This window comes from Hyaena hyaena, unplaced genomic scaffold (genome assembly GCF_003009895.1).
Source record: "Hyaena hyaena isolate Hyena2069 unplaced genomic scaffold, ASM300989v1 scaffold_110, whole genome shotgun sequence".
Taxonomy (NCBI): domain Eukaryota; kingdom Metazoa; phylum Chordata; class Mammalia; order Carnivora; family Hyaenidae; genus Hyaena; species Hyaena hyaena.
This window is the reverse complement of record NW_024080742.1, coordinates 1,406,554-1,425,286: the sequence shown is the minus strand read 5'-3', so window position 1 is coordinate 1,425,286 and position 18,733 is coordinate 1,406,554. Positions and strand designations below refer to the sequence as shown.

General features: G+C 44.0%; 1 long non-coding RNA gene across 1 annotated transcript; it reads left to right on the top strand.

The window, feature by feature from the left end:
• The first annotated feature begins 220 nt into the window (after positions 1-220).
• Positions 221-15,533, top strand: LOC120234506. Its single transcript, XR_005529113.1, has 3 exons — positions 221-258; positions 1,158-1,316; positions 15,118-15,533. It is a non-coding gene; the product is annotated as an uncharacterized LOC120234506 (long non-coding RNA).
• The last annotated feature ends 3,200 nt before the right edge of the window (positions 15,534-18,733 follow it).

Below are 18,733 nucleotides of genomic sequence, written 5' to 3'. Positions count from 1 at the left end.
TGATATGCACTCAACCCTCCATAAACCCAGCGCCCCTGGGGTGTGCTTGGCTCTCCCTGCTTCCCCACGGTGCCCCCAGGCCTGGCCTGCTCTAAAATCTCTGTGAGAACCAGGAGAAGGTTTGGCTGAGGTGTGTTCTTGGGAAGGGGCGCGTGCTCACTGGCTGCAAAGAGAATATATAATGTTCCAATTAAGAACTCGGCTCCCTGAAATTCTGGAACTCACATTGATGACTTATGGAGAAACAAGACGGTCTTGGTAATGAGATCCTTTTCTCTCTTTATTAAATATTGATTGAATATGGAAGAAATTCAATTTCCAATGGAGTTGAAATCTTATTTCTAGGGTGTTGGTAATAAGGCTTTTATTTTTTCATTTGTTTGTTTGTTTCAGTTTTGATGCCAAGACTATGAACATCTGTAGAGCAGAACTATGGAAGAGCTTTGCTCTGTCCTTGCTGCTGGTGCTGAGATGTGGCTGCCCACGTGATTGAGTGCTGTTGTGGGTTTTTAATTTTAATTTTAATTTTAATTTTTTGAGTGAGGCTGGGTGCACTACAAAACACAACAAGCTTGCAGTGGGAGGAGGAAGGAATTTTTATCTATGGAAGAAAAAATCAAATTAGTACTGCCCCTCCCTCCCCCAAGTTTGACTCTAAGCCTCTGAAAACATTTCCAGCTAACTGTGCACCTATCTGATACACAGAGACCTTAATTAAGCATGACAGTAATCACTCTAGAAATAAACTCAGAGAAGGGCTGAGGTTTCTTGGCCTTCTTCCCAAGAGACTTATTTACTAAAGGACCAGGAGGGACTCATTATGAAATGGTTTACCTATTAGAAGGTCCCATGTCACTGGCTCTGAGAGGCAATTAGAGCTCCGTCGGGCCTAGTCGAGGGCACACCGGCCGTCTCCAGGAGAACCCGGGTGGAAGGAAGCCACTCACTGCAGTCTCTGTGTCCATTCCATTCATCCGTGTGGCCCGATGCCCCGTCAGGGAAGGGTCTTAACTTCTTCCAGCCCAGTTTCCTTTTTACAAAATGATTTGATGCTCAGTGTCCCTACTCTAGTAGGCAGCTGCAAACTGATTGCTCAATGAATGTTCTAGAATCAGTTTTTGCATTTGCTAAGATTAGCCTTTACCCTCTTTTAACAGGGGTGCAGAGGCTACTTTTATCCTTTCCCAATCTCCAAACACCCCTCGCATTCTCCTCTGATTCCTCAGCAGGAACAGTCATGTAGAAGAGACCCAAGAAGGTGAGGACACATGAATATGGTGTTCATTTTCAAAACTTGAAAAAGAAGATAATTGCAGGTACTGTTTACAACATCTGGCTTTAAAGGTTCATAGTACAAGTGACTCTTTGTTAAAATAAATAATGAGTTTATTTATTTAAGGTCATGCTTCAGAAAGAAAAGTAAAAATAAGATGAGCTTTTACTGAATCATAAAATGAGCTGAGGAAAAGGTAATGCATCTAAAATAACTCTGAGACCCTAACATGCAGGGCTTTAAGTATCAGTGTAAATGAAAGGCAGGTTCACAGAAAATCCTATGAAACAGAACTCCTTATTAAGTTGAGGGCACTGTATTGGATTGTTTCTCAGGCTTAGTCAAAGCCTAAATGAGTTATCAAAGAGAACTGTGATCAGGCCAGCTTTAGGGCTCCAACATGATTTTAGTATATAGATCACCAACTGAATTTTCTAGTTTTCAGAAATATACTTGACATTGTACCATGAGAACTCTCCCAGATCATACCATATAGTCATTAGTTTAGGGGAAGTTACAACTCATATATAAGAAGTCTTGTGCATTTGATGCTGAATTTCATGGGCTCCTAAAAATGCATATTGACTGATAATTAGCTGAAAGGCCATAAACAAAACATTCTGTCCATGGAAGTCAGTCTAGTCGGGTCCACAGCCACTGGGGTGATAGGAGCCCAAGAATGAGGTTTCATTTAGCAGAAAGAGTAAGAGAAATAAACAGCAAGTTAAATATGGGGCCTCCGAAGCAACTTTTCCTGACTCTTCTCCAGCAAAAAAATTTCAAATACATTTTCAAGAAGTAGGAAAATGAAAGAAAATGATTTTCTTAAAAGGAACTGACGAATGAGAAAATAGTTCATATGGAGTTTTATTCTTCCTGTGGCTGATGGCTCTCTCCGGTAGCAGATTATGTGCGTAAGGAAGGACATTACTTCTTTGATGTTATTAGGGGCGCCGAGCTATGGAAAAGAGAACTCACTATTGCTTGCTACTAACGAGAAAAGCCAATGTATCATTCGTTTTAGAGGCCCCCACCCCTCCATGTCCATCTGCATGGGATGCCAGGGCCATGCATCATGAAGTAATTCATGGTGCTCCTTCTCATAGGCAGAGAGCACCCGTTCTTAGGAGCAATGCTCGACTGATTATGGGGGGACTGTACAGAATGCATCAGCCATCCTGTTTCAGAGATGGCACTACTTGGGTAAACTTCCATCTTTATTTTAATAATCCAACTGCTGCTAGTAGGCCTCCAGCCTTGAGACAGTCAAGTACTGAGGCAAAAGGAAAAGGTGAGATTTCTTAACACTGCTAACATCTTCTCTCTAGTTATAAGAAGACGGGACTGGGGGGCGCCTGGGTGGCTCAGTGGGTTAAGCGTCTGACTTTGGCTCAGGTCATGATCTCGTGGTTTGTGAGTTGGAGCCCCACATCAGGCTCTGTGCTGACAGCTTAGAGACTGGAGCCTGCTCTGGATTCCGGCTTCCTCTCTCTCTGTCCCTTCCCCACTCTCACCCTGTCTCTCTCTCAAAAATAAATAAACATTAAAAAAAAAAATCTTGAAGGAAGATGAGATTGGCAATTTCATTATTGTTGAGATATGTGTCATTGAGTCTTAACAAAGTCCATTCAGAGATACTGGGACTCAGTGTGCACCCAAGTACTATCTGCAAACACAAGTTTCTAAACCTTCCAGAAGCATAGTACCTCACAAGAAGTTAAGCATGAATTTCTGAGCAGAAACATGGTCCTTGAATCAGCGAGCATTGATCAAAAGAAAAAAAAAAGGTCCTGTTACACTGCCTGGAATGTTGTTATCATTCCACGCCCAAGCCCGGCTTTAGAGGCACGGTGATCACTGGTGTCTATGCAGCATGATCCATGAAATAGCGGGGATTACGCATACCCCCACATCTTCCTGCTGGCTGCGGAGCTTACCGTCGTGTGATTTATTATTAAGTGCTGTTTTACTTGCCAGCATTTTGTGGTTTAACAGCCCACCTGAGTGTGAATTAGTTTATCAACTGGCTTTCTTATGAAAAGACAGATGAGACTACATGAAAATGCTTAGCACATGGGTAGGAAGCAGCTGATGAAAACAGAAGAAAGGCCCAGAAGACAAACTCCCTTGCCTTTGAAAATTTGCCTGGCTCTGATTGTTCAAATAATTCAATAGGTTCCTAATACAGAAGAGTCTCTTCATCCTCAGGTGAACCTTGGCCTTGAAAAACAATGGAAGAATGAGGAGTGTGGGAAGGAGGGAACTGAGTGAGGGGCGCTGCCTCCTTTATCTCAGGAGCCTCATGGCTCCTATAGCACCTAGAAGAGCAGGTGCGTTGCAGAGTGTGGGGTGTGGCACCTCCCCCATCGCAGACCCTTCCCCACCTTTGCGGAGGCCTGAACACTAACCCGGTGAACATCGGCCAATGGGAATTCATAACCCATCCATTTACCGAGGCTCCCACTTACTTAGGTGCTGGCTGATAAAATTTGTGGTGTTACAGGGACTTCAGTCCCCTCTCAACTATTATCTATGAAACACACAAACCTTTTAGACCTTGTATGAGGACCAACTAACTACACTTTATTTAGGACCAGAGTACTTAAGGGCCTTTACCTTTACAATGTGAGAAGGAAAAGCAATGGAGAGCAAGACAGAGGAAGGAGATAAGACTTCCTGCGGCCTTCAGATCTTTCTCTGGTCGGAAACTGCACAAAGGCCTCGTGCTGCAGGAGCACGGAACAGGAATATGCGTATTTTGCAGTTGATGGGATACAGGGGGTGTTTTGCAGAAATTTTGTCTTAGGACTTCAAACTTATTGATATATCACTGGTTATAAGGTTCCCTTTCAGAAACTATTGGTCACACTCATTGTCTTTGCCAACAGAATGCCCATATGATGGAGTCTCTAGCCAGAATGGGCTGTTCATTGATGAATGTGGATTAATAACTGTAGACATCTGTGGCGACATTTACTCTGCCCTGTAGTGAGGAGGAAGAAACTCTCTTCTAAGAGTGCAGCTTAAGTTTCTCTGAGCGGGTTGAGCATTCAGATGTAACAGCTGCCCCTGGATGGCATCTTCACTGGACTCTGCAGAGTCAGATGTGTGGGAGAGGGTGCTCTAGGAGGCAGAGGCCAAGGAAGGGTCTGCAGGTTTAGGGCTAGACAGGCAGATATCTCTGCCATGAGCCAATGTCAAGGCCCATACACTAAATGTGGTGACCAGTTCACCCACATGGATGCTTCCTTTGTGTATATTTCCATTTGGGTACCCAGCCCCTCCTGCAGAGTCAAGTTCAGATATCCCAGATGCTCTCAGCTGCTCTGTCGGGGGTGGGGATCTGTGTGCATACTTCGGTCTGCGTGGTGGCCATAGCAGTGACCAGTGAGAGATCTCCCTGACCTCACCCTGAGGTTACAAGAGCTGGGGTCATGGCATCCACCTTCCCGTCCTTCTGGGGTTTTACTCTCTGTTGCCAGCCTTGGATGATCCAGGTACCATTTTATGAGAGCAGATGGAATCTTCTTGCCTTAGTCCCTTTGGGTTGCAGTAACAAAATAGCCCAGGTTGTGTGGCTTATAAACAACAGGAATGTATTTCTCACCATTCAGGAGACTGTAAGTCTGAGATCAGGATGCCAATGTGGTCGTGTTCTGGTCACAGCCTTCTTCCAGAAAAGGGATTTTGACTTCTCATGGTGTCCTCACAAGGTAGAAGGGTTGAGGAATCTCTTAGAACCTTCTTTTATAAGCCAGAAATCCCATTCATGAGGAGATCCCTTATGATCTACTGGTCTCTTAAAGGTCTCATCTCCTGATACCTTCACATCTATTGTTAGGATTTAACATAGGAATTTTAGGGGAACACAAATGTTCAGACCGTAGCGCTTCCCAAACACACGGAGCTCTGAGGTTCATGGCATTGTTCTCCGATCCAGTGATGCCACATGAGAGTGTGTAACCTTGTCTCCATAACACAAGCTTGAGTCTGATGGCCAGAGGATTTTGTGAACTTCTTTCTGAATAAAAACAAATACTAACACATATACTTCAATGAAAGTAAATAATCTAGAATTTTTCTTTGGCCCTAGACAATGCATGAATTTCTTTCTCCATCAGATTTTTGAATAAGTTCTCTTTAGCCTAATGAAACACTCCATAGGAGTCCAACATTTTGTTCACTGAATTTCAAATCTGGGCTTCCTGGGTTGTTCATATAATTTGTTAAAGTAAGAGAGGCTCAGATGGAGGAAGAATAACAAGGAGCTGTGAGACCCAAGGCTGAATGAGCGAGGCTGCTTCAGACCCAACTTAGGAGAAAGCCCTGGTGCCAAGACTCAGGGAGGAAACAGTAACCATTAGACACACACAGTGGCCTCTTGCAGTTCTTATAAAACCTTATGTAAATTTTCATGTGAATTTCATGGAAAATGGCACTTAATGTATACACCAAATGTTGGCAACATCCCCTCCACAGTGTGTGTATGTGTGTGTATATATATATATGTCTAAATTTTTTTCTTAAAGATACCTACCAAAGACAGATTCATATACAGTCCTAACCTGTAGAAGCTTATGATGAACATATAACATTGCTGGGTGTTGAGCAAAAGTGTCCAGAATAATGCTTACTATGCCACACACACAGCAGGTGCCTAATAAAGTAATTGTTATCAAACAAACAGTGAACACGTGTATTAAATAAAAATTAATAGCTCAATAGCTCAGGCATGTGCCAGGGCACAGAAATGAGCAACGTGGTCTTGCCCTCAGTGATTTCCACATCTAACTGGAACACAAGTCTCATTCCCCAGAGAGGGGTGAACCAGGTAAGCAGAGTCACATCAATGCCATGGACAAAGAACGAGGGCAGGTGGCGAGTGACATCCTGAGAAAGAGAAAGTGCTAGTAGACCGTAAGTTCTGACTGCTGATAGGAGTACACATGTGCAGGATGACACCTAGAATTCTCAACCTTTCCTTTCAAGAGTTGATGATCTAGAGAAAAGAAAGAAAACAGCTAAAAATTAACCCTAATTTCTGCTAGGTCCTCCAACCTTCAGCTGCTCAAAGATGGTGGTGGTCATATTGGTAGGAGGGACTAGATCCAATTTTATGAAGGATGTGGTCGCATCTGCCATGATTGGGATCAGTGCTGAGGAAGGATGAATTTGCTCTCTGTCAAGAAGGCTTAGAGGAAGAAAAGCCTAAGTCAAATTTTGATGAAGATCATATGCCAATCAGCTGACTGATAGAAAAACTATTCTGTGTGTGTGTGTGTGTGTGTGTGTGTGTGTGTGTGTAAAACAACAGGAAGTTTAAAGTCATGAACAAGATGAAAAAAAAGGATATAATTTTCCAGTTTTCCAAAAAGCTTGGACTTTATACCAAGACACATGTAGGCACTGTTTTGGCATTTCTACCTCCTTGTACACTCTGCAGTCCTAGGAAAGAATCCATGATGATCTGAAGACAGAGTGAAGGTGGTATTAAGTCCTGGCCCCACGATTAGTTGCCTCATGACCTTGGGCAGCTCACCTAACCTCTCTGGGCCCAAGTTTTCATTCCTGCAAACTGGGCAGGATTGCGGAGAGGCCCAAGTGAGATGACTAGATGGGAACTTGCATTGTAAGGTAATAAGCACTGTTCACCGGGAAAAGCTTGGTGTTTCATGATGAATCCTTGAGCCTGGCTCTTTGTGGATTAACCGTGGAAAGCTGGGCTTCAATTCTGGACAATTAGAATGCCAGACCAAAGCAAAGTGACCCAGTTCGGCAGATTTTAGGTAGTTAATTTCAAACAATTAGAAACTGTACTGAAATATTTCTCTGACGGTGTCTTGCACATCTTCTGAAAATTCTTTTTGGAAAACTTAAGCCACGTGGTGTTAAGGCAGGCTGCCCTCCAGCCAGAGGAAGGTACTGATGTAACGTGGGCCGCCGGGGCGAGACCATGTGTGACACACTCTGAGAATGGTCTTCAGTGTTCTACAGCTTCCACGCATCCATTCTCCTCCTTCCTCCCTCCTGGTGTTGCGGGTTTGGGTGTCTGTGGCCCTTACCCTCCCACAGCTCCGGGATCTTCACCAAAGCATTTGCAGCCAGACAGAGCTGGATGAAGTACGCAGCGAAGCGAGCATCGGAACAATCACTCCCCCAGCATTGGCTGTACTCAGGGCAGCACCATAACCATATGCAGGTGTTTAAAAATGCCACTCGGTGATTTTTATTATGTCATGCTACAATCTTCCTATGTCAGTTGGGCTCCTCCCACGTCTATTATGAGGCACGAGAATGAAAGATCCCACAATTTATGAGCCGAGTAGCAGTGGAGGATTAATAATCAGGGGCCTTTCATTAGAGCCTCACTTAGATTAACCCCTCTTTTCTCTATGGGTCTTCTCTACGGGGAGGAATCATTGTGGTGAAGACAGTCCAGGTTTTTCTGTTCACCTGCTAGGTTGGAGAATACTGTTGCCATATTTAGGCATTTGTGATACTGCAAAGATGTTTGCTTTCAACTTCCTCTTCTCCTTTTTTATCCCTTAAAAATAAAGCATAAAGTGTGAGAGAAAGTTTTTCTCTAATCTGTCATAGCGGAGGGACTCTTCAAGCACGACGGGGTTAGGCCCGCTTCGGCGTTGTGAGGGGGGGAGTGGGCTGCGGGGCGCATCTTCCCGGCGATGGGCCAGCCGTGTCCCCGGTGCTGCAGAGAACGGCAGAACTGGTTTAACGCTTCTGAGGGACAATGACTTGGTCCCTGGGAAGGTAGATCCTTGATTGATGGGGATTATCCCCAAACTCTAAGTGGGTGTGTGTCAGAAACCAGAGGGGGTCTTTTAGGGACGGGGCTCAGTCGGTCAGGAAGACGAGGGGACAGCTCACCTGATCCCGCTGTGCTGGACATAGTCCACGGTGCGTACTTTGTCTTCGAGTCACTCACTGGCTTTCAGACTCTTCAGCCAGGTTTACTCACGACTCCTGCTCCCGGTTTATCTTTCTAGACTCTCACTGCACTTCGGTTGTCTGGTCGTTCTCTGGACCTCCTGCCAGATTCTATTTTCTGAGTTAATTTGTCCCATCGCAGCTGTAGGTCCCCAGGCGCCCGAGCAGGTCCTGCACGCATGTGCACGCACGCGCACGCGCGCACACACACACACACGCACACATGCACGCGCGCACACACGCACACTAACTGCTGGGGAGGGCTGGGCCCTGGCTCCCTGCAGCAGCGGTGTGGTCCTCCGGATCCTCACCCACATCAGCGTCCTACACTCCAAGATTCCTCTACCTGGACCCTCCCTCTAGACCATGACCATGTTTATGGGGCCTCACTTTGGTTATTTTGTCTTTGCATTTCCTTCTCTTATTCCTGGACATCCCCAACCTAGATGGTTCCGGAAGCTGTCCTTCACTGCCCACTTCCTTCTGCATGTTCATTCACTCCCATCTGACACGGGATCTTTTCTCTGCAGACCACATGCAAAGCGCCTCCTGGTGAGCCACGGAGCCACTGATCCCCCAACCCTGCTGTTCTGAACATGCCATTTGCATGTCTTTCAGTGGCTTCCCTGTTTCTATTAACGGCACCTCCAGCCTTCTGGTCAGCTGGTCATTGCTTCTCACTCATCTTCCTCCCCTGCACTCCCCCTGTTGTAACTTCATAATGCTCTCTGCATCCTTTCTTACCCCCACTTCCAATCCCACTGCTCTGCCCTCCTTGAGACCCTCAGTACTGCCTGAGGGATCCATGAATACAATGGTTAATCCAGTCTCTCCATCAGACCAATTTCTCCAGCATTACCTGATAGCTGTTTCTAAATCACGTGACACTTACACTCAGACAGCCCTCACACTTTCAGGGGCTGGTTGTTCATTGGTTACAAGAGTAGGCCTAAATATCTTAAATTATGGGCCATTCCTTATATATCTGGTCCAAATCTACTTTGTCGCCATGTCAAACTTCACTCACCTTCATATAACCTCCCTCTGGTCCCAGGTTGGGGGGGGGGGGGCGGCTGTCTTTTCAGTGTTTCTCCTATGGTGCTCTTTGCTTATGAGTATTTCTGCCTGGAACAATCAGCTCTTCTACCTGAACCCCAACTCAAACACAACCTGCTCGGAAAGCCTTTCTTGTTCTCTGTAGAGACTCTTTCCCTGGGCTTCCTGAGCCCGCTGCTGGCTGTCTCCTAGACATACTGGCCAGTGTCTATGTGCCCTGAAGCTATTGGTGTTCTTAGATGCCTCATTTTCTTTATTCTTTTTTTTTAAACTTTTTTAAATGTTTTATTTATTTCTGAGAGAGAGAGAGAGTGAGTGAGAGAGAGAGACAGCATAAGCAGGGGAGGGTCAGAGAGAGAGGAAGATACAGAATCTGAAACAGGCTCCAGGCTCTGAGCTAGCTGTCAGCACAGAGCCCAAAGCGGGGCTCAAACCCACAAACCTTGAGATCATGACCTGAACCAAAGTCGGACGCTCAACCGACTGAGCCACCCGGGTGCCCCTAGATGCCTCGTTTTCTTTTCAACTCAAATATCATTGCATCAAAGACCTTTTCTTCATGATGTGTCTTTCATTTACTGTGAGAACCTCCCTCACTATGGTGAGCCCTGAAAAATGGTTTGTTTCTTTCTCTTGGGAGAAAGAACAGAAGCCTTTCTAGGGTCTCCTTGGCTTCCAAAAGAGGCATTTTATGCATCCATTGCACTGTGAAATCCTTGTAAGAGTTTTCATCTCATTTAGGTGAGACTCCAGTCTATGAATTAGAAATAGGGGGTCACATGAAAAATCTGCAAAATAGGATTCTTCTTTGGGTATAATTTTTTGAACCATTAAAAAAAATTCCATGTCCATTTCTTTTGGCATTTTTAAACTTGACCTGGGGTAAACTTTTGGCACTTTCTTTAAGGAGAAAAGAGAAACACATAAACTTGAGAATTTGTGGTCGCTAAAATGTTTCTAATATGTACGCTAACACAATTAATTCAAGAGCAATTATAAAAATCTTAAGTATTTGGTAGTTAAATACAATTTGCATAATTCCAGAATGGAATAGTTTGAGCTTTCAGAAAAAAAAAAGAAAACTAAAAAGATCAGCATTTATTGTTTTACTTTTTGATTGCTTCTGAAAAATTGTATGGTGTTGCTTTGTATGAATAGGTCTCCATGAGTAAATTATGATCAAAATTCAAAGCCGTCATAAATTAAATGTGTTTTTTTCCTGCTTTCGTATACAAGACTTTCCATTAAGCTAGCCCCATATAATATACCTTGGATGTGTTCAAGAAAGCCCTGTAAATTATAGTAAGTATTTAAAATGGTAAGTAGACATTGGAAAAGGCCACATTAGGATTAATGAATGAAGGGGTTGATACTGAAAATGCACTTGTAAATAAATAACATGAAAAGTAAAGATGACACATTGTTAGGTTAGAGTTACAAGTAGGGATGACCATAAATTGTAGGGTGGCAACAGAGCATTCAGGGAACTTCAGTTTCTGGGGAGAAGCATGTCTAGTTTCTTTCTCGTGATGACTTCCCAGTTCCTTCTGGTCTGTGCTCAACCCTGAGGTTTTCCTGTACCTTCTCTTCAGATTTGGGAAGTACCTGAGATTTCTCTGCTAACCAGTCTAGTCCCTTCCCACCAGCACTCAGTGAATTACTCACCCACTAGTTGAAGACGAGTAGGAGTGGAGCTGGCTTTGTGTAGGAGATTGCGTTCTCTCAGCACCAGGAAGGAAACAGACCCGCGATGCACGCCACTCCCAACAGAAATGAGAACATAGAGCACACACAGGCAGGGTATGCTTTATTTTTTTTTTTATTTTTTTATTTTTTTATTTTTTTTTAATTTCTAGGAGAGAGAGAGAGAGAGACAGAGTGAGCAGGGGAGGGTCAGAGAGAGAGGGAGTCACAGACCGAAACAGGCTCCAGGCTCTGAGCTGGCAGTCAGCACAGAGCCCGACGCGGGGCTCGAACCCACGAACCGTGAGATCATGACCTAAGTGAAAGTCTGACGCTTAACCGACTAAGCCACCCAGGCGCCCCAGGGTATGCTTTAAATACACGTGCCTGTTTGTCTCAAGGAAGGTTTGGGGAAGTGAACAGCACTTTGAGGAGAGAGTTAAATAGGACAGTGTATACCTCGACTGTTTTTGAATGTGCTTTTTTTTTTTTTTTTTTTTTTTTTTTTTTGATTTGTGTGGCTTTGACAGAATAGAGTGGAGACACTTGGAAAAGTATCGTGGGTATATTTAAAGTTATGGCACAGCACGGACTTTAACAGTCTCCTTAGGCATATAACTATGCAGCTATCTGAACTCTGGTTTCCTAAATTATCCATACATATATATGAATATGCATGTGTTATATGATGAAAGGAGAGAGATTTCCTTCTGAGATGTTCATTTTCTCCACCATCCAAGTTTGTATAGCTCCAATTATGTGATTTGCATACCTATTAGATTTCTCATTTGCTAAAGAAGGCAACTTCAACCCAAACCAATAGAAATGCTCTTAAAGAATTTATGCCCAGGTGCTTCACTCGTGTAAGTCATAAGAATAAGTAGAAGAGTAAAGCCTGGATTCTATAGCATAGAAAGAAAAATAAATGTAAATGGAAAGTGTACAGTGTCATGAAGAGAACTGACAGGAAGCCTAATGCTCTAAGAGACTATGAAAGCTTATAGAATTTAAAATGAAGGGGCACCTGGGTGGCTCAGTAGGTTAAGTGTCTGATTTTGGCTCAGTTCAGATCTTATGGTTTGTGAGTTCGAGCCCTGCATCAGTCTCTGTGCTGAAAGCTAGCTCAGAGCCTAGAGCCTGCTTCAGATTCTGTCTGCTTCTCTCTCTGCCCCTCCCCCACTCATGCTCTGTCTCTGTCTCAAAAATAAACTGTAAAAAAATTAAAAAATAAAATAAAATGATAAGGAGTACTTGGATGGCTCAGTTGGTTAAACATCTGACTCTTGACTTCTCAGTTTGTGAGACTGAGCCTTGCACTGGGCTCTGTGCTGTCAGCACGAGGAGCCTGCTTGGGATTCTCTCTCTTCCTCTTTCTCTGTTCCTTCGTGGCTCATGCTTGCACTCTCTCTCTCTCTCTCTCTCTCTCTCTGTGTGTGTGTGTGTGTGTGTGTGTCAAAAAATATATATAAACCTTTAAAGAAATAAATTAAAATGATTATTAGGTAAATTCAATTTCTTTGTTTTTTATTTATTTATTTATTTTTTTATTTTTTTAGAGAGAGAGCGAGAGAGAGCATGAACAAGGGAGAGGGGCAGAATAAGAGAGACAGAATCTTTAGCAGGCTCATGCTCAGTGTGGAGCCTACCATGGGGCTTGATCTCATGACCCTGGGATCGTGACCTGAGCCAAAATGAAGAGTTAGACACTCAACTGACTGAACCACTCAGGGGCCTTGAGAAATTCTATTTCTGACTGTAATGGTATAGCTTATACCAGAATAACTTTTCCACAGGTAACAAAATATAAAAACTGATATTTTGAGTAAAGACAGTAAAAACAATAAAAAGCAGGCAGAAACTGGAGGAAGTATTGACTGAGATACTCCCAAATCTGCACAGGGAAACATGGATCGAACTCAGGGAGAAATTCGTACCTTAATTGGCTTAAGAAGTCATCAGGCATAGTTTGGTCTGGTAGCTGCTGGAAAGTGAAGGGAGAATTCCAGAAATCAGGAAACCACAGAAGAGGTAAGCCCCAATCTGTGTATAAACTCTTTAGTCATGGTTGACTAATGAACTGAACATGCATAGGGGAGACCACATGATTTCCAGGGAAAAGCAACAGCTGTAAGATAAGAAAGACTGAAGAGTGTCCACCATAGCCCATATTGAGGAAGACAGAGTTTGGAGTTTGAGTTCAGTCAAGTTAATTGACTAGTAGAACAAAAATCAGTGTACTTTTGAGGAATGTAACATAATCCCAAATCTCTAGATAGGGCATCCACAATGTCATACTAGACTTGCACAGAAACCATAAAATTTCACTCCAAGTCAACAGACATTAATACCAATAAGATCTAGATGGATTTTGCAATCCAGGACCTGAAAACAACATTTGTAAATATGTTTAAGGATGTAAAGGAAAATATGATTTTAATAAGTGAACAGATCAGGAATCTCAGCAGAGAAATAAAAGCAGTAAAAAGAAATGGAAATTCTAAAATGAAACGTGTAATTCCTGAAATTAAAAATAAATTGCTGAGTGGATAAAACAGTGATGAAATTAGAAATCAACCATAGATGCTACAAGTAGCTGGTGAAAGTTAGATGAGGAATAAGTGTTTCTATAGTCTCAAAATATCCCCCCAAATTACTTATTAATTACGAATGGAGAAATAGTAACTACAGTTCAAAAACCTAGTAAATTCTGTTTTATACAAGTGATCAAAGCCAACACCACTAATATTGGAACAGAGCAATATCATATAATGTGATGAGGACACAGCCATTCTGTGGAATTTCTGTTGGAAGGGTGTAACCTGAATCTAATTACAGGGAGACACCCACAAACTCAAATTCAGGGACATCTATGAAGCAACTGGCCTATACTCTTCTAAACATTAAGGTAAAGAAAGACACAGGTCCAGCAACAGCTCCTGAGGAAAAAAAAAATCCCTAACTAGACAGGAAAACAAAATGCATTATGAGATCTCGGACTAGTTTCTGGCCTAAGGATGAGATATTTAAAGAACAACATTGGGATAATTGATGCAATTCGAATACAAACTATGGTTTAGGTAATAGAATTGTTTCAAGTTAAAATTTGTGAATTTGATAACTGTGCTATAGTCATGGAAGAGAAAGTCTTACTTCTTAGGGAATATACATTTAAGCATTTAGGGGGAAATGGTACCGATGTTGCCGAATTATTCCCAAATGGTTTAGAAAAAGTGTGTAGGAGATGAAAGCAGAGAGGTAGCGAGTGTAGAGATGAGCTCATGTAGCACTTATGGGTCACAGAGACATTTGCTTTTTACTTTGGATGAAATGGAAAGACATTGGAGCTTTCTAAGCTGAGAAATGACATGATCTCATATATGTATAAAATTGGTTCACTCTGGAAATTCTTGAAAGAAAATAAGAGAGGTGCACGGTAGAAAGTGACTGCAATGACCCAGGCAGGCCAAGATATTGGTGGCTTGGTGCAGGGTGGGAAAAAAGGAAGTGGCTAGTTTCTGGGCATATTTGGCAGGAAGACCAAACAAGATTTGCTGATTTACCCCATGTGGATCGGAAGTGAAGGAGGCCCCCAGGGTGGTGACAAGGTGTTTGAACTGAGTAAGCAGATGAATATAGTTGCCATTAATGGTGATAGGGAAAATGTAAGAGAGGATATGAGGAGCTCAGTACAAGACATGTTAAGTTTGAGACAGCTATTAAATATGTAAGTGAGGATGTCAAGTGAGGATTAGAGTTTAAAGTCTGGAGTTGAGGGCAGGTGTTCAGGCTGAAAATACAAATTTGGGTGTCATTGGCACATGGCTGTTCTTTAAAAGCAGGACACAGACTGAGGAGATGCCAAGAGACTGAGTGTAAGTGGAAGGAAGACAGTCAAAGATAGAGCCCTGGGCAGACCAACCAAGGTCATGATTCACACTTAGCAGCAGTGTTCATGATACCAGCTGGGGGACAATTTGGGGAAGAGGCAGGAGACTCGATTGACTGGCTTTTACTGAGACTGGCTCCATCCTGACTGAAGGCACCCAGAAAGAATTTGCAAGGTCTCTCCTACCCCAAGGACTCCTCTCCAAACTTTGGAGTCAACAATGATTAGCTAATCTCCACTGTTGCATTTCTAAATAAAGGTCTTTCTTGGGCAGGTGGAGCCATCTGAGGCAAGAGACGACACTTGAGTTGTCAATAAGAGATCCCATCATTGTCTACAGTCCCCAACCAGGGCTCTCTGAGGGTCACAGAGGCCAACCGCAGTGGCTGGAAGTCTTCACTTGAGTCATCTGAGCTGACCAGTACAGGTTTCCCCTGAGGACTCACCAACTGTGAGGATAACTGTAGAGTTCGTGGTTTTCGCACACATCTTCTTGGAAGGCTGGATGCTGGTTCACAATTCTGCCCTGCGAATATCTATCTGCAGATGTTCACTTGTCTCCCTCGCTCTTCAAAATGAAGCAAATATATACGGATACAAGATTCAATAAGAAGTATTGAGCAAATCAAGTTAAAAAATGCCCCCTAAACCCTCCAGAGGCCCAGACACTAAACATATTTTTCCATTTAAGCAGGTTTTTGTGCTGAGTTATTAGGAGAAATGCACTAAACATTTACTTCACCTTCAGCGTCACCTTCATTCTGTCCCCATTGAACTAGGCTAGTATTTATCTCATCAGGGAACTGGGTAAAATAAGTAAGTAGGCAAGGAGGGGGAGATGAAATTCAGGGTTGAGCACCGTCGGCTTATTGATGGCATTGAGTCCCCAGTGTCCCATTATCCCTTGGAGCAGACTCGCTCACATGCTAAATAGGAGAAGTGGTTATCCTGGGGGGTAATGTATGATCCCCTGGGGCTTTCTCCACAAGAAAATTGACCTTATATGGGCATCCACTGGCTCTCAAGAGGCACTGTATCTTATTCATTTTCCCCTGGCGGAAGGCTGGGCGCAAATGAGAACCCAGCCACCCAACCCAGAATGAAAGCCCTTTGTCAGTTCTGTTCTCTGCCCCTGATACCTGGGGTTTGGCTTTTTGGGAACCTCCCCTCCAGTGATGACCTTGATCAGTTTAGGTTCAGGTTAGCTTCATTGGTTTTTGCTGATGAGGCTAATTTTTTCCATTCAAACCCAAGGCCATTTAGCTTTGGTCTATCCTACGGGCAACATCTCTACCCTGTGCGAACTTGTTAAAACTTGTGGGACCCTGGAGTACAGGGACAGAAATGGCGACAGTAGTCCTTTAACACTCTCCGTATCAGAGGTATATGCCTCACCTTGGAAGCTGAGGGCGAGTGGCATCCCTGCGTGGAGAGCAGCCCGTTGATTCTGCGGAAAGCTCTACCAGAACTCCTTGGAAATCTCTCTGCAGGGGCGTGGTGCCGATAGCGATGGGGACACCGGTACCTTTGACTGAAGCCTGACACCAGGGCTTTTTTTTAAAGGCGGTTACTCACTCTTTCCAATAGGTTATTGCTGATTTGTCTGGTGGTTAAACCTATATCCGCATCTCTTCCATTTATCCTGAAGAGTCATCCATCCAAGTGGCAAATCCTTCCACAGGTCTGTGACTTTTTAAGTAATTCAGAAAGCAGCCTTGGCAAGAGATTTAGTGGGAAATCACCATTCCCCCAAACCTTTAGGAATCTCAAGGTAGGAAGAGCCAGTGAGCAATGGACCTGATTAGGTAAAACTGGACCTCGCTCAGCTCACTATGTGCTCGGGGCTTGTCTGACCAGGGAGGAGACTGGCTGGGCAGGTCCCGCTGAATCCCAGGGGCTCCCCTCCAGTCCAGCAACCCTCCTCCTCCTTTGCTTCATGTCTGATCTCAGGGCGATTTCTGGTTTCTGGCCTCTTCTTAACCATTGCTCCAAATACCTTAACAGGGTAGTCTTTCCTCTTTCTTTGGTGTTCCAAAGTGTGGAGCAGATAGTTCCAAGGAAATTCAAGTCACCACCATAAATCTTAAGTGATTTTAGAAAGATATATAGTACTCCTAAATGATGACATATTTCCAGAAGATCAGTAAAACATTTCTGAGTGATAAATGGCGGGGCAGTTGTGTCTGTGCTGTGATCCTGAGGGGGAACATCCAGTGAGGACAGTATTTTATGACCATTACCAGTCATGTCTTTTTGTTTTTCATCAGCCAAAATTGCAACCAAAGAGGCTGGCCACACAGAAAGTTGGCCTACGTTACGCCAGTTCTGGCTGGGAAAAGCGCTGGCGTTTTTGATTTGCCACCGGCACAAAAGGTTGGTGGGGGACTTGGTGCGTGTGAGGAAGGGGAAGAAGTCCCATGTCTGAGAAATAGGTGACAGTGCCTGAGGGCGGTTCCAGCATTTAAAAGTAATTATGGGGTGTTGGGGGGCACTGGATTTATTCACAAAGCCTGTTCTGTACATTAACTAAATTTGTGACTTTAATCGCTGATAGGAAAGGAAAGAAAACAATCTGCACACACACAGAGCTGCAAAATACTCAGCACGGCGTGCCTTCTCCATCAGCCCCCAGAGCCCTTTATCCCCGAGTGCTGGCCTGGGAAGGAGGCTCCTGGACTTGCGGCCCCTGATAACCAAAGTCCGCCGGGTTCGCAACACTGTGGTGATAGGTGAGCTCGTTAAGATTACGCATCTATCTGCCCTCCAGGGCTGAGTCTAGAAAGGAGAGGAGGGAGGTTCTCCTGGTCACGCTGATGGAGATGAAAAGGGAAGAATGTTTTCTCCCCTGCACTGGGAGCTACTGGGGCGTGCCCGGCTCCCTGGAGCCTAACCCGGGACTGTGCACAGCACATCCGGCAAAGCGACTGTGAAGCATGTTATACCCACACAACCGCGCGTGGACCTTCAGAAACAGCATTCTGAAAATACGGGGTGTTGTGGCTAACATGCACGCTGTTGCAAAGGTTCTGATAAGTTGCAGAAGCCTCCATAATTATAGATCCAGTTTATAAAACCACAGCTGTATGGAGCATCTCCGTATATCTTGTGGTGAGTTATCTGCTTTTGCAATTCGGTAACCAGCTCTTCACAGCCACGGTGGCCCCAGCACAAACGAGCTGCACCCTATGAAAAAAACATGATCAAGAACAAACCCAAGAGGGAAGTTGTCGAGAGTGGATTATGGTATGCCAAAAATAGAAAAATGATCTTCTAGAAAGCCACGTAAGAAATTCTTCACAAATCGTAAAGGTCTATCAGTACGTACCCTGAGTTCAAACACCGGTGCAATTAGATTTGTTGCTTGTGACTTTGCTACTCAGCTATTGTATGCACTCTACCAGAGTCATTTGCCACAGGGAAAGGCTGAGTCATTATTACCATCTACTTTCCCAGAGTGAAATAGCACGAAAGTCATGTTCTTAGATATATCAGGTGGAACTCCTTGGGCGCTCGGTCTAAGTCTCTGAAGCAGGACCAGAGATGCACTGGATGATGTCAAGTGTGAAGTCTGGTAGGTGTAGATATGGGAGCTGTGAGGAGAATTTCTGAGGCTAGGTATTTCAAATGTCTCAGGCAACCTGGATCAATATTGTTCAATAACAAATGGCTTATTACTAATCTTTAAATTTTTTGTTAATGTTTATTTGTTTTTGAGAGACAGAGAGAGAGTGAGCAGGGGAGGGGCAGAGAGAGAGGGAGACACAGAATGTGAAGCAGGCTCCAGGCTCTGAGCTGGCAGTCAGCACAGAGCCCGACGTGGGGCTCGAACCCGTGAACCGTGAGATCATGACCTGAGCTGAAGTCGGACACTTAACCGACTGAGCCACCCA